Consider the following 24,406-nt stretch of genomic DNA (forward strand, 5'->3'; position numbering starts at 1 on the left):
TATAGAACTAACGAATCAAATATATGCGTAAAAAGTTTCTGCCAGATAATAGTGAACCTTTTATGTACCATAATAATCGTATAGCATACTATTACAAGAGCAGAATTATGACACGCTATCGATAAGGAAATACTGTATCAGGGGGGTGCGCCAAATTTCATATAAAATTGGTATATAGATTAGTCTCAGAGCCCCCGTTAGGTACGACGACGAGCGAAGCGAGGAGGAGTGTTAGGTATCTTGCATCCCCAACACATCTTACTCGCTATCGAAATAGTTATTTGTTATACAAAGGGGCAAAGTTGTATTTTAACGCTGAGTGTGGAATTGAAAAACGAGCAAGTGAAAGGATTCTATAGTTGAACCAAGAGCGAAGCGAGTAGCATTCGACCGAATGTTTTTCTGCGAAACATGTTATGCGAAGTGTGTTTCTGACCAAAATTATTCTGCTAGATGAGGGTAACCCCAACAAACAACCGGCCGATGGTGGTTACGGGCTTGATCTCATCCATTTCAAAATTGATAATATGAAAATGCTCCAAAAGGTGCATGTGTGTTTGTAAGTACTATTTATGTGGAAACATTACTAAGCCGATATTTCATTTTAAGTCCACCGTTCAAGAAAAAGATGTAGGTAAAAATTAAAAATAAAAACTTCCCAAGAAAATTTATGGTCACTTATTTCCAACGACACAGCACGGAAGTAGGTTGTCGTTGAAAAGGTGCCATTTAAACGCGAGTGAAAGGACTGGCAACCCCGACGGAAATAGTTCACGGGTTGGTAGCTGAAGCCATATTCGCGTAGATTAAAAGGAAATTGAAGACTCGGTTAAGGGGTGTTGGGACTATTTTGTAAATCGAGCAAGTGGGGTTAGCTTCTGAATTTTAGTATTCAAAGGTTATTCAAATGAATCATGAATTCATGATTCATTTGAATAACCTTTGAATACTAAAATTACATCATGATTCATGACATGAAAATAAGTTACCGACCATTCAGTTGGATCACGGTTCACGTCGCGATGCTTTAAAAAATAAGAGTAGGTAGGTACTTACAACGTAAGCTACATTACGTCATAACTTTGAAAAAATATATATATCTCACACTGCTACTCAAAGTTACTCTATATGTATACAGTATTACTATATTGGTGTTTTCATTATAGAAGAAAATACGAGTTTTTTTCAAAATAGTGACTATTTGTTACTCTACTCTCGTTACTCATACGACGCAAAACTCAAACTCTAGAATTTTATATTATTTATTTGTCGTTGGCTTACACGTTGTTCTCTACTTAAATTTTAAAATAACTAAACTAGACTTAAGATATTCAACGGCATTTGTCGAAAGTGTCTACAGAGTGGGGCCTGTAACAAAGGCGAAGAATTGAAATGTAGGCTATTCTCCTTATACTGATCAACATTGGTTCAGTGACTTTTAAAAATTATGAAGTCTTTAAATTTTTAATTTTTCATACAAAATAAATATTAGCTTCAATGTACGCCATTATTGTTGTCATTGACGTTGTCTGTCACACTTTAGACTTAACAGAATTCGCAATACATTACCTCTTAGAAAAAACTTTCAAGGGTGATAAAAATCAAAATACAAGTTATTTTTAAAAGTCGCCGAACAAATGTTGATCAGTATAAGGAGAATAGCCTAGAGTTCAATTCTTCGCCTTTGTTACAGGCCCCACTCTGTATATTGCCAGAGCTTTTTAAATCTAGAAAGTTTTTTTCAGAAATTATGGATTTGAGCATAGACATTAGGCACATTTTTAGGGTTCCGTAGTCAACTAGGAACCCTTATAGTTTCGCCATGTCTGTCTGTCCGTCCGTCCGTCCGTCCGTCCGTCCGTCCGTCCGTCCGTCCGTCCGTCCGTCCGTCCGTCCGTCCGTCCGTCCGTCCGTCCGTCCGTCCGTCCGTCCGCGGATAATCTCAGTAACCGTAAGCACTAGAAAGCTGAAATTTGGTACCAATACGTATATCAATCACGCCAACAAAGTGCAAAAATAAAAAATGGAAAAAAAAGTTTTATTAGGGTACCCCCCCCCCCCCTACATGTAAAGTGGGGGCTGATATTTTTTTCATTCCAACCCCAACGTGTGATATATTGTTGGATAAGTATTTAAAAATGAATAAGGGTTTACTAAGACCGTTTTTTGATAATATTAATATTTTCGGAAATAATCGCTCCTAAAGGAAAAAAAAGTGCGTCCCCCCCTCTAACTTTTGAACCATATGTTTAAAAAATATGAAAAAAATCACAAAAGTAGAACTTTATAAATACTTTCTAGGAAAATTGTTTAGAACTTGATAGGTTCAGTAGTTTTTGAGAAAAATACGAAAAACTACGGAACCCTACACTGAGCGTGGCCCGACACGCTCTTGGCCGGTTTTTAATAAAATATTATCAGCATATCAACATAACCCCAACTCACCATAAGGCAACATAAGCTGCGGGTAATTAAAGAATTATGGTATGTGTTGATGAAAGGAAAGCTCCAAGGAATTTTCTTAAGGCACTACTTTCTGAAGAAGTCAATCAAAGGGGTGTTAGGTTTAAAAGGAGTTCTGTTTTCATAATGAAATAACCTATTAATGATGAAGTCAGTTAATATGATAAGATTTTAATTAGGTACTTCTTCTATTATCATTAATAAGATTATAGAAGATGGCGGGACGAACTCGAGGCCTTTGAGACACACTGGTGGGAGACTTCCGAGGATAGGGATACGTGGAAGAATAAGAGGGAGGCCTTTGCCCAGCAGTGGGACAATGTGGGCTAATAATAATAATAATAATAAGATTATATTAAAAAAGACAGATAAGGTACTTGCTAAATTAAGCAAAAAATCGAAGCTCCTTCGCAAAAAATCGAAGTCGCAGAAAAATAGCATGTTTTAATGGCCGTTAATTTGGCAGTGTTATTTTTTTTTAATTTGGCACTGTATGACAGAACATACAGCATCTTTAATCGTATTTTTGTTGATTTTTTAGTACAATTTAATGGCGAAGAGGCTTGCACGCACGCACATTACCGTTTTGTGGCAAAATAAGGGCATATAATATATTAGACAAAATATGCAATGCCTTTTACAGCTACACACTGAAATTGCAGTTTTTTAATAGGTAAGGTATAATAAATACCTTTAAATAATCAGCTAAGTTATCTGACTAACGTTTCCCTTAGCTTTCTGAGAAGTGTTAAGAAATATCGTCACGTATCTGACACCTTCCTGGAATGGCCCTGATAATCTTAATCATCCACTATACCTATGAGTAGGTACCCAATTAATCTACTTTCCTATAGAAAATTACTCTAGGTCGAGAACTAAAAGTAGCATAACATAGTTTTTAATTGTTTACAAGTGTTCCATTACACGGTAGTGTCGCTTACGACATGTAATTCTTATAATAATAGGTAAATTTTATATGTCTGTTCACACGTTTAACCACTTGCCCAATGAAATCAAAATACTAGAGCAACCTGAATTCGGACGAAAACTTTATAAATGGTGCTTAGATAAGGCTTACTATAAGATAAGTGATCATTTCATTCCTTTGACAATTGACTAGCATAATATAGAATATTTAAATATAATTCATTATTTAATTATTAATATAATTTTTTTTCGAGAATTGTATCAATTACCTAATTATTTTATTCGCACTAAATGTAATAGCCTGGACATTAATATAAGTATTTAGCTGTAAGATTAGCTTTAGTATTAACAATATTGTGCGCCGCATCGCGGTGATTGTGATGATACCACCCTGACATATCTTTAAGACCGTTGCCGTTGTACCTAACTCACAGTCTGACAATAAACATTTCATTTTCATTTTCTTTTCATTTACTTCTGAAAAGATGCTAAGAAAGCGAAATTATGTCTGAACACATGAGAGGTTAACAAATTGGCAGTATTTTATCGAGCTATACGGATTTGATTGAACGGATTTAATAGCTGCCATAGAGGGCAAAATCATGTCGTAAGCGACATTCTCGTGGAATGCCCCTAAAGTCCTGCTTTCTCTAAAATACATAATTATTGGAAAAACAGAAAATCCAATAGGGCTATCGCGTATGAATTTGCCACTAGAGGCACTGGTGTCTCGTAAGGTCCAAAAAAAATTGTGAGGTTTTGGCGGGCTTCGTGATACAAATTATATATTTTTTTAATTTCCCTGTTGAAAAGTGATCTCCTTCGTGAAATTATCGCAAATATGGATTATTTAGCGATGAATGTGAACGCTTTCTACGCGAAATTAAAAAAAAAGGTACAAAAATATAATGATTAGTTATTTTTTTTCTTAATTCATAAACTAGATATTATTTATAATTAATTAATGAGATTCAAAACTTTGTTTCGGCGCCGATGTTATAAGTCGCCTTTGACTTTGAGAGCTATATCTCTGGACCTTACTCAACAGTAGCGCGAACTGGTGACCAAAAAAATGATAGTCTCCATTAGTGGAGTCTAGTACCTAAAGATACAGCCTATAGCATAATTCGAGTCTACTTTTACTAAAACATAACTATTGGAAAACGGAAAAGCCTATTAGCGGAGTTTATGATATCGGCAACCCGTCAAAACAGCGCTGACCCAATTCATCGGCCTGCAATGCGCACTGCAACTGAACTAGATTTTTAAGGACACGCCTTCAAATTAGCGGGATGGTGATTAGAAGAATAATAAAAATTTTGACATCAGAAAAAAAATAGAAAAAATACTGTAATTTTTTTTAACTAAATTTTACATCTTTGCAATTATTAATATTTATTTTACTTTAAAATTAATTTTCAGAAGATTTTACATCTGTCAACTGACACAATTTTACCTATTTATACCTAGTCTTTATATCTTTATAACAGCACCACATAAATAAATGTCCTTAAACCAAGATTCGAGTTCATTTCGATCGGCTTCAGTGGCAGACTTATTGAGCAGACCAGACATTATAGCAACTCCTTGTGTGTTTTTTCTACGAACGCATGCATTTATATTATTACCACTTTATTTTTTGGTTCGGTACGTAGGTTATCAGTGAGCAATGTATGCTTTAACAGAAAATGAACTATTATATTTGATGCAACTTTCTATGAACCTACGCAATCTTCTTTAACCTAGCGATTTCCCGGCCTAGCGCCAGAGTCCGCTATGAACCAACGCAATATTCTCAAAAATATTAACGAAAAACAAATATTTCCTGTTTTACTTCACGTCTTCAGTACTTTTATTATAAACCGCTCCGCTCTTCAACGGCGTGGCCTTACAATTTTAATGTGGGAAAGAAAATTGTTGAACAAAACAATGTGATGAAGCAAACGCCCTCATGGGGTTAGTGAGATTCATGACTGGCGAAATGTCTCTGCCGCTAACTGTAAAATTGGGTTTTGAGGTTAGAGCAGGGCTAGCACATACTGCACATGATATGACAGTTAGTGTAGTGGCTACACCATCTGTTTCTTGAACGTGAGGTGCCTAGTTCGAACCCCGAGATTGGCTCAACTTTTTTTCGGCGGTGCGTAGCTCCGTCGTAAGAGCATCGGCCTAATAATCACAGGTGTCGGCCTAATAATAATAATAATCCCGGCCAAAAACAAGTTTTTGTTGCAGAGCAGTGCCAAAACGTGCCTGTGACCTCGTCCTAAAGCTTTGAGGTGGCATTGAGGTTCGAGGGGTTTTAGTTGGTAAACCATGGGTCTTATCAGCCTGGGACTCCCCCACATAACCATCACAGACCCGTGATATGGGCGCCTGGTGATATGCGTAAATCTTTTTTTTAAAGGTCTAGGCGTATGATTGGCGCAAGATTATGTCGCCAGGATATAGACTATCCAACCGACGAAAAATAAAGGCACACAGTAGGTAACTGGTGTAAATAGCAAAACATACGTGACACAAACTTTTTCCTATTCGAAGTTTTCAGCCTACAGACTAACAAGTTTTTTTTTTCATTGCAGGAATCGTTATAGATTTTATTTCTGGTCACCAGCGCTCCAACGGCATTTTTGGTTAAAAATCTTCATCTTTCAAGTAAGTTGATACCTGTACGATTGTGTTGTTTAGTTGACATGTCTGCCGCATGCACCCGGAAAGCTGGGCCAAAATGATTACAGACTGGGACCCGCGAAACACCATAGCAGCATCTATTCGGGCAGACCGCATTCTCGCATTCTACCCAAAATGGTGTGAATACGCCGACGACAAGTTCGATTGGAAAAAATGAGGGAAAGGTCTTTGCCGGAGTGAAACACTAAAAAAGGCTAAATAAAAAAAACTACGATTTCTGTGATTTCAGCTCATATTCATATCAGCGATTTCGAGCAGCCTTAAAGTAAACTTTAAAAATACACACATAAAGTGACATAAATCAATCAACCTACTATTTTATAAGTAATTGCACTTGTTCAAAGATACCATAAAACATACTTTGCCCATTTAAAAAGTTAAATGTTTTATACATTAAGCTTGCTAACCTCCATTTCCTTTGTAAACGAAGCATATTAAACTTAACACAACCCCTTTCACAGCTAGCTTTTTATATAGCTGCTAGCTTAGCCAGCTTCCCGGAAAATTAAGACTGTGTTTAAAATAGTCTTGTTTAAATGCTAAAACATAATGTAAGGGACGGGCTTTCAACGATAAACGCAGTAAAACAGATAGGACTCGCTTTATAACATACATACATACACACATACATATAATCACGCTTGTATCCCATAAAGGTGTAAGCAGAGCACATGAACTGTTAAGTTTCAGTGCCACACTTGGCAAAAAGGGATTGAAAGAAATCCAAATTGTGACATTGCAGTGACGCCACAATTTAACCCATATCCCACAGACTACTACGACACCCACGGGAAGAAAGGGGGTGGTCTTAACCTGTCACCACACGGGTCACTTTATCATAATTACTTTATTATATAATATATCAGTAAAAATCGTTTACTACGTTGTCTACCAAGAAACTTCATGTTTTCAGGGTCTTGGCTAGTGTTTGGGTACTGGACATTTGGGTAGGTAAACGATAGACAAAAATGGTCAACTAGCACCCTGATAAAATATGTATGTATGAAAACATCACAAATCTATTAAGTACTAATATTATAGTTCTGTTAATTTCCGTGCAATCATCACAATTTTTCCTCAAGTCCGCTCGGATAGTCCGTTAAAACTTAAAATAAATGAGAAATGTTGCATTTATGTAATTATCTCCACTGAAAAAATATCATAAAATAATAAGAAAACTCTTTATTTATAAATATTTTTAAACATCTGTTTTTCACACATTTCAAAGAGGTTTTCCGAGTTAAGCACATTAATTTATGGGGCTGTGTTTGAAGAATGATAATGATATGATTAAACATAACTCAAAATAAAATTGTAACATCAGTTATTTTACCTGTGATTTAAAAACTTGTTCATTTCTTGCTAAGCCCCGAGAGAAAACCTCTGAAAGGAGCTCAGCTAGAGCATTCTCTGGAGGAAATTGCTCTGAAACTCTACCAAATAATTTTCCTAGGCTCCTTAAATAAAACATAGGGGATAGAGTCTACTTTCTTATAACTGGCTACCGAATTCTACATTTTCTGATAAATCAAATATTAGATTCGAAATTATAATTTGAAATTCTCACGTTAAATTTGAAAATTAAGGAATGTCCATACAAACTTCCACCTCCCAATTTTAGGGAAGTGGGGGGGGGGGTTAGAAAGGGACATAAAGTAGCCTATGTAACTCTCCATCTCTTCAACTATCTCCATCTTAAAAAATCACGTCAATTCGTCGCTCCGTTTTGCCGTGAAAGACGGACAAACAAACAGACACACACACTTTCCCATTTATAATATTGGTATGGATTAAAGGTGATAAAGGTTGTAGAAACAATTCCTTAAATAATATCCATGTAAGAATAAAATTGTTAATAGCACATTAATAGCTGTCAGCCTAATAGTCAACTCCAAATGTGCTAAAAACAATTAGAACAATATTTCAGATACTAGACTTCTCTATTTTATTGTATTTATTAATATAAAAAGTGTAAGTGTGTATGTATATCCCCTCGTTATAGTATTAAATGATTATAGTTTCAATTTGTAAGTGATATACTCGATTTGTTTTCCGTCACGATGCCTGCACGTATCAGTTTCTTTTTGACCCAGTGGTTGACTGGTAGAGAATGCCTTGAGGCATTAAGTCCACCATTTGTACTTATTTTATATTGTGCAATAAAGTATAAATAAATAAAACACTCCCGCCACCAAAGTCTCAACGTATGAATACAAGTATAACTTATCTACTTTAGACCGAGCTGCTAATGTACATGTATAATTGTATATCGAATCTCGTAGTTTTTTCGCTAGCCATACGAGTAAAGTGCATTTAATTAGTTCATATTCATGTTTTCATTTTATTTATTTTAGATAGTAGATAGACAATAAAGTCTTCTTCTATTTTTTTCCTAATGTTTAACATTCCCGCCACCAAAATCCCGATGTATGAATATAACTTATCTACCTTAGACCGAGCTACATATATCGTCACTACTTTAAAAAAATCTCGTATCTCACGCTGCTTCTCAAAGTTAAAACACAGTAAGTCTATATCCATTCCATACATACTTACTACAATTTTCTTTTCATTGACAGACGAAGATACAAGTTTTTTTTAAAGTAGTGACGATATATCGAATCGCGTAACTTTTTCGCTAGCCGTACGAATAAAGTGTATTAGTTCATATTCATGTTTTCATTCATAAGCGAGGTGGATGAACTTGGAACTGGTTTGCGAATCCGCAAGGTGATTGAATTAATCTGCAATTTTAACTGATTATTATAATGAGACATTTTTTGTATAGTAACATTATTACGGTACCTAGTGCTAATTTACGTCCCGTGAGACAACAGACGTCGTCCCGTAAGACGAAAGACGTCGTCCCGTGAGACGACAGGCGTCGTCCCGTGAGACGACATGACGTCGTCCAGTGAGATGACATGGCGTAGTCCCGTGAGACGACAAGCGTCGTCCAGTGAGACGACAGGTGTCGTCCCGTTAGACGACATGGCGTCGTGCCGTGAAACGACAGGCGTCGTCCAATGAGACGACATTGCATTGTCCCGCGAGACGACAGGGTTGTTCCTGTGTGGTGGCATGGAAACGATGAAGAAAATTGACAGCGATGGGACGCAGTGTAATCCTATGCACCGTCATAAATAAGGGACAAATGCCACGCTCACGTAAGACGAGACAGAGCGACGTCCCGTGAGACGACATAGGTTCCGCCCCTTGAAAAGTCATAGCTTCGCTTCGTGAGGTGACAGGACACAAGAGATGTCTTGAAACGACAGGTGAGGTCCCATTAGATAACCTGGCCTATGAAAAGATAGGGCCCACGATCCGATAGGGCATCGCCTCGTGATATGACAAAGGAGATCATTCATTGTGCAGACATGATTCGTCATTAAAGACAACATGAGTAAAGTTGTGTGTGAAAAAGTACACTGTCATATAAATTGACAAGCGTCGCCCCGTAAAAGATTAAACTTTGCAGCGACTTGTAATTTGGATTTCGTTGCCCTATGCGATGATTTACGACATCCTGTGAGAACCCATTGGGTTATTACATGCTATGCACTAATTCACCTTTCGTGTCATGAGACGAGCGTTATGATCACGAGGCAAAATGTTGTATTTGTACTCGAATCTCAATGAGATTATGTCGCTTTAACATCTACTTTACGGTATTTAGCACAACTCTTAACTAAACATACTTTGTATAAGGTATTTCTAAACATATGTACTTCGTAGATGGTCTTTCGAATCAGAACCACAGAGTATGTGTTAACCTGAGACATACACAATTACACAGTTTAGTCATTGTCTTATTAGACAAAAATCATCACGTGATGGATTCCCATAAGTGGGGTTGTTTTAGACAGGTAAAGTGAATGACATCGGCGTCGTCTCAATTGCCTAATTAGCTAATACATAATCAGCGTGGTTACCTGACCAACAGATGAATGATTGTGAGGAATGTCCAAATTTCTCTCACTCGTGAATATCTGAACGTCCATAATGATGACGAATGTGTGATCCAATTACTACAAAGCAACGCCGTTATTGCCAACCTAATTTATCATGTCAACTTTTAGAATGCTCTTCATGATAGAGGTTTATTAGCAGGTTTGACGTTGTGAAAATCCACTTCCACATCTAAAAACGTGTGGGTGGAGCTTCGGTAGCAATTAACTAGCACTTTGTTGCCAGATACTAAGCGAATTAAGAAATATACATAATAGTAGTGATGCTAAACAGAATGAAAAACCACTTTATATTAGAAAGCCCTTCTTCCCCAATCAGAAAGGGAGAGGGGGCGGCGAAGATACCAATGGGAAAAAGAAAATCCATTAATTTATGCCACTGTTTTACGCTATTCCTAGAGTGCAGATTCTTTTAAATGAATGACTAGAGCTCTAGTCTCATCAACTCACGGGCGTCAATAATTGACGCATGGTCTTGGGTCTTGATACGGACTTTAGAAATGCAGAAGAACCACTCAGGTACTTAGCAAATGTTGACTATTAGCTACAAAATAACTTACCGCAAAAGGAAAATTCTTGTACTAGGCTCATTACTCTGTGACCTGGATATTCGTCTGTATTTCAGTAAACTTATAGCTGTCCGGCTGAAACATCCAGTCGGACTAATGGCGGATAATGTTCCAGTATATGTTGTTCAGTATACCGAACTGACAAAAGTATTACTTCTGTAACAATCGACCCAGTAGAGACTTCTGAACCAATTCATTTAGAAATAAAAAGCTACAGTTCGGAAAGTTTTCTAAGTACGATATATACAATTATACATATATGTACTACAAATTGACCTCAAACTGCCGTTAATCGACCAACGGTTAGAATACTCAATCATGCATTATTACTAACGTTAGCTAGACCAAGGTTACAGACAATCCTTGAAGAGGTTAATTACAAAGACAACAAACTCGTACCGGAAATCTTACTCCCAAATATATACGATATTTTGTGGATAGTTTGGCAAAATGACTTAAAGGATATATGTCATTTAGTACAATAGCATTTTAGTATGCCTTGTTGCATTGTTACTCAGGACGGACTCTCATCGTAAAAGGATTTTTCGCTTGCCCAGTTCGATGGCGTAACGTTACGAATCCTATGTTTCTATAGATAACTAACGAATTAGATTAAAGAGACGACCGAACAATATTCTCAAACTATTTACAGCGAAGAACTATGGCTTACATCTCTTGACCGAAGTAAATGAAGTTGATCCTAAACTTAAACAACTACACAAAACAAAGCAAGAAACCGTGTAGGTAAATTGTATTCAAAGCGCTTATTTGTTGTATGAGTATGATATATCGAAAACACTTTAAGCTCATTAAAACCAATAGGGCAATACATTTTCCGAGAGAAGCCGATTTTCACAATTTGCTAAGGCACTCTTAAGGATAAAATGTTGAAAGGTAGTCACTGAATGTGGAGGCCTGTTTCTGAAATAATAAATTAAACGGAAATTGAAAGATGAATCTCTTTCGATTTTAGACCACAGTTTCCTCTTACAAATAAAGAGGCGCTCGCATCCTAAAATTATCGCCCGCTACTGCGGTATTTCTAACAGAAAGTTCCTGTTTATTTCATTTGACAAATGTTTTCTGAATAGGTTTCTGGGGCCTAGAGAGATTAACAGAAGTTTAACTTTTGGAACTCCATTAGCGCGTTGTAGGATCGATACACATTTCCGCAGTTGCTTACTAAGCGCCATTTATTACAATTTTGCGGTGCGACTATTTCTCAGTAACAGAGGAGACGCCACAACTTATTCAAAAACGGTTCGTAAGGTCAGAGGACGAGTCCCAGTCCCAATCGAATTTAGTGTAAGGAATTAGAAATATGATGTTTATAACATTACTGTGCTTATGACTTAATTTAGAAGACTTCGGACTCCTAATATACCTGACATACAAGAATTTGTTAGGACACTCATAAAAGGGAGCGCAGATTCTAGGCAAAATGGGTTTCTAGTGGTAACAGAAAACTTAAAATTATTGCCGTTTAAATAGATATTGATGAACTATATTTATCAGAAGTAAGGTCTTGAAACCTAAATGAAAAATAAAAGCTCAGCGCTTAAGGTACGCAGTACTTATAGCTACGATATTTTGACCTATTGGTCTCGAATGACAGGCAAGTGTAAATACCATTGTCATCGTCCGTGGCGCTACATGCTACAGCCGTGCGCACGTAGGTACGACTTTTAAGAAAATTCTAATTATATGCCATACGATAAATAAATAATTGTCATCTCGATATAATTGTAGAATCAGGTATTACCCTACATAACAGTTGCATCTTGTTTATGGGAAGTCCCGCTGAATATGGATTTTGGGAAATAAGCAAGAATACAGTAAATATTAACCCGTATGTTTATGTGTATACATCAGTTTATAAAGAACGTGAGACATTTATATTATTCGCACAAAAGAGCAATATAGAATATATTGCTTTGCAATTTGGTGATAAATTGCGAAAGTTCTGAAAAGAAAACTATTTACTATCTTAAGCTGATGATTGAATTTTAATTATAAATGGGTAATCGTACATCATTAACCCTTATTTGAAGAGTTATCTGTCGCCTTACATTCTTATTTGAATATCGAAATGGACTAAAGAGCCATAAGTCGTAATGTTTTAGAATTACTAGCTCACGAATCGTAAAATTTTGCCTTTATAAATTCGGCTAGTCAGCACATAAGTCATAAAAATGATAAGCCTAAAAATATATGCATCACATATTCATAATTATTCAAACACAAATTAAATATTTCAAATATCGAAAAAAAGCATACTAGCTAGACATAGTAAAAGACTAAATAAAGTTGACGCGTATAGTGTAGAGAGGATTCCCGCATTAACATTCATGTATATTCATGGAAGTATCAAAGTCAATTTAATTAGAAATAATTGCCTTCATTTGATCTTCGCCTAAGTATGTGTGACTCATTAGATCATTGATTCGTTTCAATCGCTTGTATCCCAAAGCTTTTTGCTCAGTTGACCCATTTTAATTTAATAGGAAAAATTGGCATAGTTTCCGTTCTCGTAAAGACTTTGAGTAGGAGCTTACCTTTTATTATATAGATCCTTAGCTAATCATGGCCATGGTATTGTCAATTCAGTCAGAAGCCGAAAATGTATTATCATCTTATTTGCAGTTTTGCTACCAGTCCAGCAGTATCGCATACATTATCGTAATGTGGGTATACATTACAAATTAACATATGATAGCGTGCAATTTCTTCCAACTCAAGCGTCCATTTCAATTGTTTTGGCAAATGTATATTTCATATACAGAATTCATAACACATTATGCAATGGGAAATGTTGACATTTGGCAGTGGGCTATATAAGGCAATGTTTAAGCTATGTCAATATTGCTTATTACTCAGTATACTAACAATAATATGTGCATATTCGGAGATACATATACATATACAGTAATCAATTTACATGAAAAATAAAAATCTCAACATAATGTCATAATGCTCATGGCAGTGCTATGATTTAATTATGTATTATAGTTACATGATATAATTATAGTTATCTTAAGCAGAAGACTAGTATCTTGGTGAATTTATAAGACAAAAAACATTTATATGATCTTGTTCTGACTAGGGACTGTTGTAAGGGAAACATGAGACAAATTTAGCCGACGTTGATGTAACACCCATTGATAAAGGGAAGCTCTTCAGAGTTTGGGTTGCTACAAATATTTTCTCACAAATATGTTATTGAAATAACAGGTTTTATTTCCGTAAATATTGTAATACCGATCTATTAACTACTGGCTTAATTTATTAAAAAAAAAAGCAGCCGATTCCGTAAATATTTAATAAGATAATTTTGACTAGTTCAAATTTGCAAGATCTAAACCTAAAATACAATATTATCGTTTTATATTTTAAATTAAAGCTGGATATTATTAAAATATTTGGAAATTTAGATCATCTGCTAAAGTTATAATTATTATAAAGATTAAAAATAGATTCAAATTATTATCTGCCACAGATTTCACTGGCAGAAACTACGGTTGTTTGCGCATATATTACCAACTTATCTTGTACATTTAATTCGGTAAAATCTATTTTAATAAACAACGCCGTATACTAAGTAAGAAGGATCTACTAAAAAAGTTCACTTCTTCTGGTTTATTATTATGTTAAATAGAAAGCTATCCTTAAATAAAACAAGGATTAAGAAAATCAACAGATCGAAGTTATACAATCAACATCTTTCGAAAAAACACGCGTAAATCTGTACTTATTTAACCAAAGAGCAAAGAGTTAGTCCTTAACGATATTTGCACTACATCAATATGAAAACACGGCAAAGCTCTTTAGCCGTTGTATTCTTTTTTGCCCGCAGTCAATGCTCGAATCCCAGGGCAACCGGTAAAAAGAGCTTTGCGCGTGCTTAAATTGCGACACTGGCTTGCTTACTGGCAGCTCAGGAAACTGAGCTTTTATGTTAGGAAACAGACAAAAATGTGGGAAAATATGTGTAAATATAGCAGAATATTTTACATTACCTATACAAAAAAATAGGAATGTCTACACCTACGTTTATTTTTAAACCGAAGTGTATTAAATACTTTATTTATTTTCAAAAATAGAATTTTATCAAACACATTTTTTTATGTTATTTTTCTGTTAAAAACTAACGTTTTGCAAAATTTCGGGAACAACTGAAATTAGCAAAATAGACAACAAAAAAATAATTTTAAAAAAACTTACCAAAAGAATCAAACTGGCAGCAAAACTACAGCAGCAATCAAAAAAACATCTCAAGTTCCAAACGCACGACCGAAATTTGAATATAGAATCGTAACTTTTTAAAATCGCACGAACGCGGGCGCGGCGCGCACGGGCTTCGACGGGTAAAGGTAGCAACACACTGCGAGAGTCTCTGTGCCCCCACCGACTATCACTCCACTTTCGTCCCCCGAGTGCAAGACCGATTTATCACCGTATCTGTCTTAACTTAGTTCCCGGGAAGGTTTGACAGTTTGTTTTTAATCCATCAAGGTTTTGCATAGATAGTAGTTTCTGGAGGCTGGGAATAACTAGGTTTATTTTTAAGTTGTATGAATATTACATTTTGAGATATCATTCAGTTTTCTAGACCATATTTCACTGTAGTAAATGATGAAAGGATTGTGTTTATTTACGTGTAGGTATAAAAATTTATGTATTTTAGTGACTGTACGTAGGGTACCTAAGTACCTACATTATTCATGTTTTGTTTATTTACTATGTTAATGAAAGGTATCATTATTATATTACGCAAGATTTGGCAATGCAAATTATCTTATACTTAATTTAAAAGCATTCTATTTACAATATTAGTATGTAATGTACATGTGTTTGTGAGCTTATAATGTTAAATTTAACCCAAGATAATTATCTAATGAAATGAGAAAAGTTCATTTTAGCCGAGCTTAGAATATTGGTTCTATTAAGTTAATTTAACTTGTCATTCTTGATCTGAGGATTGGAAATTGATGAATGGAAAGGAAAATAAGATAAATAAACCCTTTCAGTGACTGATTAGTTGAGTTTGTGCCCACAATCCTTGCCTGCGGGTTGTGAGTTACAGCTCGGTCAGGCATTGAAAACATGCGATGCGGTTTGAGAGACAAAAATAAATGAGCCACATGTGTTCAAAACACTATTTATAGATATTATTTACATTCAATAGAAGAGTTTACTAGGCATTTCCAACCTATGGTGTTCGGTTAAGGGCATTTTCGCGAGAACAATCACCGAAAATATTATTTCTAAGGTAGGTGATTTTTTTGTTAGACTTATATTGACCGGGATATAGACCGTGATTACCTTTTTGATTTTTTGTCGAGCTCCCGATATTTCGACGCAGTTGCATGCATCATGATCACGGAAAACTGACGAAGGCGCGCGCTGTCTATACAACTTTAACATCCACCCGCCTTCGTCAGTTTTCCGTGATCATGATGCATGCAACTGCGTCGAAATATCGGGAGCTCGACAAAAATCAAAAAGGTAATCACGGTCTATATCCCGGTCAATATAAGTCTAATGAAAATAACCGTGAATCATTCAAAACTCTTAGGTGATTTTTTTGTTTTTTTTTTTACTCAGAATCACGAGCCCTTTCGATCTAGGGCAAATACCATGAGACAAAAAAATGGTCCAAAAATTTTCTATTATTTTGCATACTTTACACTTTGTAACCGCTGCACGCTGTACAAGTGTTTGAGAAATAGTAACGAAGCGGAAAAATTAAATTTAGGACGCTTTTTTTTTACCTACTAGTATCGAAAGGGCGCATGAATCTGAGTAGGAAAAACGTTAAATTTACCTATTTTAGAAAAAAGTTTTTGAATTTTTTTTCTCGATAATGCCCTTAATCTGTCTGTCTATTATTATATTTATTATTTTCCATTTTATCGAGACTCAAAGTGGTCAGAATATCTTAGATCGTGATGTTCTTTACTATTTTCGACCTCCCAATATTTTCCCGTGAATTAAATCTTGCGATCACAGCTAAGCTTGCCGCATTCAAATCTGCCAGTTTTTAGGATTTTAGAAATGTCCTGTTTTCGTGTTCCAAGACCAAAATTATATATTTTTTTTTTAATTTCTTAGAACATTGGTAACTTTATTTGGCACAATTATCGTTTACAAATATTTTAGATAGGTAATATACCTTAGGTGTGCTCTACCTAACCCGTTCGAGAATAGAGACGTGTTTATAAGATAAAGTTAAAGGTATTTTATTGAGTCAATAAAGATGCTTATTCTACTTATATTGTTACTATGGTACAGTCGAGTTCATAAATACTCGTATGTGTACATTTTTTCACCTTATTTCATAGTCATTAAATAAATGTCATATACAAAGAAAAATTCTGAACTTATTACGGTATGTAGTTAATATAATATACAGCACCGATATTATATTCATTTAATATCAGCGCCGGGCGAGTGCCAAGGGATTATAAAAATGCACTTTAAAATATTGACTTTGTGGTTTGGTCGTGTTTGTTTATTCCACAATATTCACTACGAGCCAGTTCGGGTTTTATTTAAATAAATAGTGAACATAAATTAAATAGCAGCGGCCAATGTAAATAAATTCGGTGGTGCAGAAACGCCATTTTGCGCAAATACTTTTCATTAACGTTGGTTATTAATTAAAGAAAGCGTTGTATATATTTGTTAAATTGAATAATACTTTTAGCACATAAAACACGTCTTCTTTTTACACGACTGCCCCAAAAAAAGAGTGTATTGTTTTTCAGCGTTCATGTTTTAATTAATACATATTTTGGAAACCATTTAAGTCAAAGTACAAAATACGAATAAGATATGAGTAAGATACTTAATAAAATATGTGTCGGATTGGCAAAGCTCTTTTCTGTGTTTTAATCTATGATCAAAAAATTGTTCACTGTTAACGAAATATTTTTGTAAAGTAGGCAAGAATTATACATCTTTAGAGATAACTTTACTCAACTATGCCGACGACAATATATGTGAGTGTGTTTAGTAAAACGTCCCACTTTGTCGGTTACCATTAAGGCGAGATTTACTTGTATCTTTATATGAATAAACTGACAAAGCGGCTTTATAGCAATCGACAAAGTGGGACGTTTTCCCATGCACACTCACATATGTATATAGGTACCAAGCCAAACGGCGTGTGTGTGTGTTGTTTGCCCATGTCATGAGTAGGTTACACCTTCCATTCACATTTTCTTGCAAATAAAAATAAACGGTTTCATTTTAATCACAAAGATACGGTGCATCTCAATAATTCTCACACAAATTGGACACAACTTTAAGGGCCATTAGCCTACCTATGCACGCAAACACCTAAACGCAATTGAAATCAGTCAAGCGTCGTTACATCAAACAACTATTAATAAACCTACAGACAACTATTTCCAGTATAACTTGAGCTTTTACTTAGTAATAACTGTGCGTGAAAGTAGTTCAGGCTTATGCTAGTACATAGTTGTTAACAAGACACGCTACGAACAATTAACAAGAATATAATCGTCCGGTCGAGTACGTAGGTCAAGTGCGCGGTCGAGTGAATGTAAACTAGTTGTCAGCGAGCGCACTCCACTGTTACAACGCTACTTTATTTTTTTACATATTAACGTTAACTTTTGCTAACTTTTATATGAAAATTATATTTGTAATGCTTGTAATGAAAATAAAGGATGCACTGCTAACATGCAAAAATAAATCCTCCCTCTACTTCAGTGGTTTGTAAACCTTATAATAGTAATTTTTTACTATGCATTATTTTATTCACACACACATTATTTATGCCACAGTTTCGTTTTCTTTTAACCCCTTATTTGCCAAGAGTGGCCCTGAAGCTTTAGCAGTTTCATGTGCTCTGCCTACCCCTTTATGGGATACAGGCGTGATTGTATATATGTATGTGTATTATTTTATTTATTCCACTACTTTTAAGTTATTTTAGACTAAATAAACTGATCACATTACACATGAAGATGCCATATGCCATGTATTAACTATCAACCGCGTGGAAGAAAAACTTTGTAGCATGAATTACCTACGTCGTTCAAATATTATAAACTATGACAAAATGGAAACTATGGGAACAAATCAAATTATTTTAACAAATATTTGAATTTGTGTTTTTTATGAAGTTACACTACTATATATAAATTAAAAATCGAAATAAGATGTCATATATTAAAGGAAAAATGACGAGCACCACCACTGGTGGCCTTCACCACTGGCAATCACACACAATATGACAAAATGGCTTTTAATACCTAATTATCATGTAATGGTCTTCTAGCCCTTAAATCATCCAGGACCGTCAAGTTGAATTCCTAAAATGTTGGATTTGCAGCATGTTGAATGTTAATAAAATGTAGAATTTTCATAAAGTTGATTTTGCGGCATTTTGAATCCCAAGATTTTAGGAATTCAACTTGATGATCCTGGACGCCTTGAATAATTATGTAATAACAAAAATAATATAAAATATAGGTATCCAAATCGCAAATTTTTGTAAAAACCTATTTTCCGACGAATGTTTCTGACCTGTGCGCGTTTATAGCCCCAATGCTCTTTCTGTTCTACTCTGCGTCTAGCGACTTGTCTCCATACAAAGCGTTCACTCGCTCATGTATTCAGGCTGCCGCATTAGGAGAAATTCACTTTCGACTCCTTTGAGACGCACAATGGCCGGAAAGTTATTCATAAGTCGATATGGACGCGCCGATTTGTTCTGTGGACCTGATTCGACATGCACTCAAAATATATGGGTTACGAATGATTTGGGACTCTCCTCAAGAATATTAATTTAAATTCTAAGATAATACTACAATAGTATTACATTTCTACTAGAATTAGTAATAAACTTGACCCAAAACCACCGAATACTTTTATTTGATTTCGATTTTTTTTTGTTAGTTGGTTTAAATGAACTTTGTTGACATACAAACCACACCTACATACTTCTATTATTATTCATTATTTTCAGCTTACGACTAATACGTACAATGTCTCACTGCTGAGCAAAGCACCCCTATATAACCTATATTCCTCTAATATTTCTCACCAACAGAGTCACGCACAGAGGCTTACCAACAATAATTCGCCTAAGTCCTTAGAATTTAATATATTCAGTCCGTGGGAAAGTTAATGTCTCAAGTGCATCATAAAGACCTCGACTTACCTACACCTGAACCGATCTTTCCACCATAAAAACCGACGTAAATTGACCTTACACACTACTAGATTTATACGTCATCCAAGTTCATACTTATACTGGTCACGTTGATTGAAAATTTCTGCAATTGCCAATGCTGCAATGTGAATATATCTTGAAGTTCTTAATCTCTCCCAGAATGCCTTTTTAGAATAACTTTTGCCGTTTAAAAAATAAACCTTGGATTTTATAATTCGGTTATTCTTTACTTAATTTCCATGTAGAACTTTTTATGTCAGCAAATCATGGTATGATTTCATTTGTCTATGAGATTCTTAATGGAGTTAAAGACGGCTCACTGCTGAATGGAACAGGACGTTCTAGCGTGACGTTCCGCTGTAGCGGGAGTCATCATTTACTAATTTGAAATCTTGCCAATAATATACCTATTATTTATTATTATTTATTATTTTTTTAAGGAGTACCAACAGCTGTTTACACAAATAATACAACAAACATAAAAAACAAAGAGCTAATTACAGGAACTCACAGGTAGTATTATATTCGATAAGTCTCATTACATGTCAGTAATTGTATTTGTGAAATTTGTATGGGAATTGCACACCAAAGTTGCAGGTTGGACCTATTATTCCCTGTAGTCTTACCGCGTAGTTTTACCAGTTGAACCATGGGGAATTTTCTTCCTGATTGTAAGACTGCTTTTTTGTACGAAACCAGACGCGACAACTGTTTCGACGGAGCCCCGCTGCGCGGAGCTCCTATTTCTAGATTGTTTGCCCTTCGGTCATCTATAGGTACCTAACAAACCTAACCTACCTATTGCCTAGCCCTTACTATCAGTAAGTCTATTGGGAAGAAAATTCCCAGTGGTTCAACTGGTATAACTACGCGGTAAGACTACAGGGAATAACCTGCAGGTTGGCCTGTTTACTGTACATTTATCGGCCTTAAAGTAAATTAAAGTTACCACAAAAGGTAAAGAAATACACTTAATATTAAAGTTGATTTTCTACAAAAGTTAGGAGATCCTCGATAATCTTGAGTATCTTAAGTGTACAGGTAAGTACCTACTCGCATCCCAATATATAGGTTAAGTAAACCGTGCAATATTTATGAAACTAAGCGGTTCGGTTCTAGTTAAAATATTCATCTCACCGTCACTCACTAACAGATGTGGCTAGCCACCGTCTACGGGGAATTAAACCTCTTTGCTAAGCACCTGAAATATTCATTTTAATATCCGGAGTGCCTTTGGACTAGATTCTGTGGCCTATTTCAGAATAATGACAATTGTCGCCCGACAGTGACACTTCGCAGGTCATTCCCTGTTCAACAAGGAAATATTGAAGCTGAGTAGCAATGAGGAGGCACACTCAAAGGTTATGACAGATGGCGCCACCCTATTAGTCCATACATAAGAGCGAGAAGATGATATGTTTTTTCTCTCTCTCACATATGAATGATAGTGACATGCCCAGACTCTTGCACAGGCGCCGCCTGGCGGGATAAAATGTGAGTGTGCCTCCTCATTATGAATATGAACCCAATAGTGTCAATGTCACTGTGGTGAAGTAGCCCACTGGTGATTGGAAGTATAGTTATTCAAAATGTCCACATTTGAGGAGACATTTCAGGAGGCCATTTAATATCGGTTTTTATATAATTTTAATATCATTTCTTACCGTAATGGCTTATAAAATCTAAAATAATTATTCTAAGTATCAAAACAGCAAAAAATAGTACTCAAATATATGCATAAATAGGTAGATGTACTTAGAATTCTATAAGATGTCTGGTTAAAACCGAAATAAATTACACATATGAAAGAAAAAGTGACCAAGTCCTCTGGTGCCTGAGGCACCAGATTTCATTAGAAGATGTCTGGTATTACAATTAAGATCTTTCGAACACCTTTAAACTATTTTACTGTATAAAGGGAACAGATTCTGTTTAAGACCATAGTTAGGTAAAATACGCGTAAAACACAATTGTAAAGTAGGTAAGTTATGTAAAATATTCATTTCCCTTGTTCTTATTACCGTTGTTTTTTTTTTGTTTTTAATCTCATTAAATTACAATTATACCACTTTATACCACCACGTTTCCACGTAATGTAACAAAAAGTGTCGACCCACTAAAAACAGGAAACTTTTACAGATAAATTCCCAGCTTGTGATTTTTTCCGATCCGCAAATTAATCAAGAGGTTATTTGGAAAGGAGGCGATAAATCAAAGAATTACATCGCTGTTATTCCACTGGGTATGACCGAGTTGGGGACTCAGTGAAATCAAAATTTACCTAAATATTTTTTACAAATTTTATAGTAAGGGAAATATTGACGGGAAAACGAATTCAACAGGAACCCATAATTTTTGCAATCCCTACAACGTTGTTACCCACAGCTGAGCTACGGGAGTCTACCAGAAACTCCTAAATCATTACATTCCTTTACATATTTATTTTATTCTGCCTCCGGAACCCGAGTTGGTAATACAATATTTTCCGTTTGATTCATCATATAAAAGTATTTGTCAAAATGAATTTTGTACCCATGGTCTATCTTCTTCAATCAATACCTCGCACAGTCACATAGAATTGATAGAATGCAGGCGTCATGCATCGGCTGTACAGCAAACTTACTTATATTTTCACACTGTGTGACTGGTGTGACTGTTACCTACCATTTTTTACCTTTCAATCTTTACGTCCTTATTTAAGGTCAAATCGCACTGGTTCGCCAATCATCCCATTTTTACGCCCCTCAGGTCTTTGCCCGGATCTAGGGGGGAGCGAGACCCCCTCCTTCTTGTCCAAGAGGGGCGCCAATTTCAAACTTTGTCAAGTCCAAGGGGCACCACATTTGTATTTTTTTTTTTTTTTTTTCCTCCTCGAAAGTCTAGATCCGGTATTGCGCAGGTCATATCGCACTGGCTCGCCACACACCTTATCTCTTGCGCTCGCGCACCCATCGGAACACGCTAGCGCTCGCCGTTGGGGCAAATTTGCATGGGACGTGCCTAGCCTCCCGATGCTACTTAGTTCCGTTCCGGTCAAAGCTACGGAATTGCTTCTGAATAATAGGACTTATTGTTACTTTGGAACTGAAAGTAAAGTATAAATTATAGGTGAATTTTAAATATTTGAAGGTGGTCATGTGACGAAATGATGTCGACATTCTCAGAGCACTGTATATTATAAATACTTATTAACACTAGGGAGTTGCTTCGTGTGAGCAAGATAACCTATATTCGATACCAGCGACTTGTCCTTTACTCCCCACGTCACATTATGATGACATGCAGCTCATCTGATGATGGAGATGGGACCTGCTATCTCCGTCATGAAATGAGATTTTTTGTTTTTAATTTTTCCATCTGTAGAACAACTATGTAGGTACTACAGTTGACGATAAAACCTTGTATCAATTTTGTCAAAATTTAAAAAAAATTGATTTTCATGAAACATGGCTATTAAGAACACTCCCGACTAACTCAGCTTCCAAACAAAAAAAAAATACTTAAATCTAAATCGGTTCATCCGTTCGGGAGCTACGATGCGACAGACAGACACGTTAAACTTATAACACCCCGACATTTTTGCGTCGGGGGTTAATGAAATTTGGACAAAAAAATTTTTTTTGTCAAATTGCAGATAATGATTGAACTACATACCTCATAAATGGAGACTGTACCTGCAATAGTATTTACGTATGAAGTAGTTTGAGCCATATTGATGTTAAACGCTTTCGGCCGCGCTGTAGATAAACCCTGTAAGTTTCCCAGATCGGATTTTTACAACTTTCTATAACTTTGAATAGCAATGTTGCTGATACATTGAAATATAAACTTACTAGAAAGTTATGACGAAAACTTTTAAGAAGTTCATTTTTGTACATTGCATCAATAGCACATTATGCAACTTGTCCGTAACATACATGCTATTCATTGCGGCAATGTTACATTCATAATACACCAAAAAGTTTGATGTTGTATATTGTATTGACTTTTCACCGATACCTTTCAATGCGTTACAAATATAACATTGCTTTAATAACTCTAATGAAGTTCCTTGCAAGTTACGCATGTAATGTACCTAAAAGTAGCTCTCATAATGTTTCATTTGAAACTTCTGGAAATGATTATATTTGGTATGTTGTGTCAACAAATCACTGGTAACTTTTGTGAAAGTTACTTGTGAACCGTTCACACAATATTTCATAGGGATATTTCAGGGAACGTGATTTTTGTGGTTGGTAGGACGTCACAAATATAACTGCCCGCAAGGTGCTCTGCAAGCTGCGTGAGCCTGAGCGAGCCTCGTGCGGCTGCCAGCTGCCGGTTCAAAGAGAACTCGCTTGATTCGATCGCGATTCTATTGAAACAAGCTAGATTCTCTCCAAAAGCCGACAGCCAAAGGCTAGCGCGCGAGTACGCTCGACAGGTTCGGATCCGTGCGCAGCTTACAGATACTACCCAGCATAATTTTAATGATTATGTATGATCAAAATAACTATAAACGAAAAAGTCAAACTTAAAAAATACCTCACACAAAAATCATTGATTGTAAAACAAAAACATGGATATACAGACAACATAAT

At 35.7% G+C, this 24,406-nt stretch overlaps 1 protein-coding gene across 1 annotated transcript in view; it reads right to left on the minus strand.

Moving 5' to 3' along the window:
• Positions 1-14,990, minus strand: part of LOC125229825 (uncharacterized threonine-rich GPI-anchored glycoprotein PJ4664.02) — a 146,803-nt gene extending 131,813 nt beyond the window's left edge. The window contains exon 1 of the mRNA XM_048134765.1: positions 14,843-14,990. The gene's annotated coding sequence lies outside the window, so the exon portion shown is untranslated. The remainder of the gene's footprint in view (positions 1-14,842) is intronic.
• Positions 14,991-24,406: the final 9,416 nt, after the last annotated feature.

Source organism: Leguminivora glycinivorella, chromosome 9 (assembly GCF_023078275.1).
Source record: "Leguminivora glycinivorella isolate SPB_JAAS2020 chromosome 9, LegGlyc_1.1, whole genome shotgun sequence".
NCBI lineage: Eukaryota > Metazoa > Arthropoda > Insecta > Lepidoptera > Tortricidae > Leguminivora > Leguminivora glycinivorella.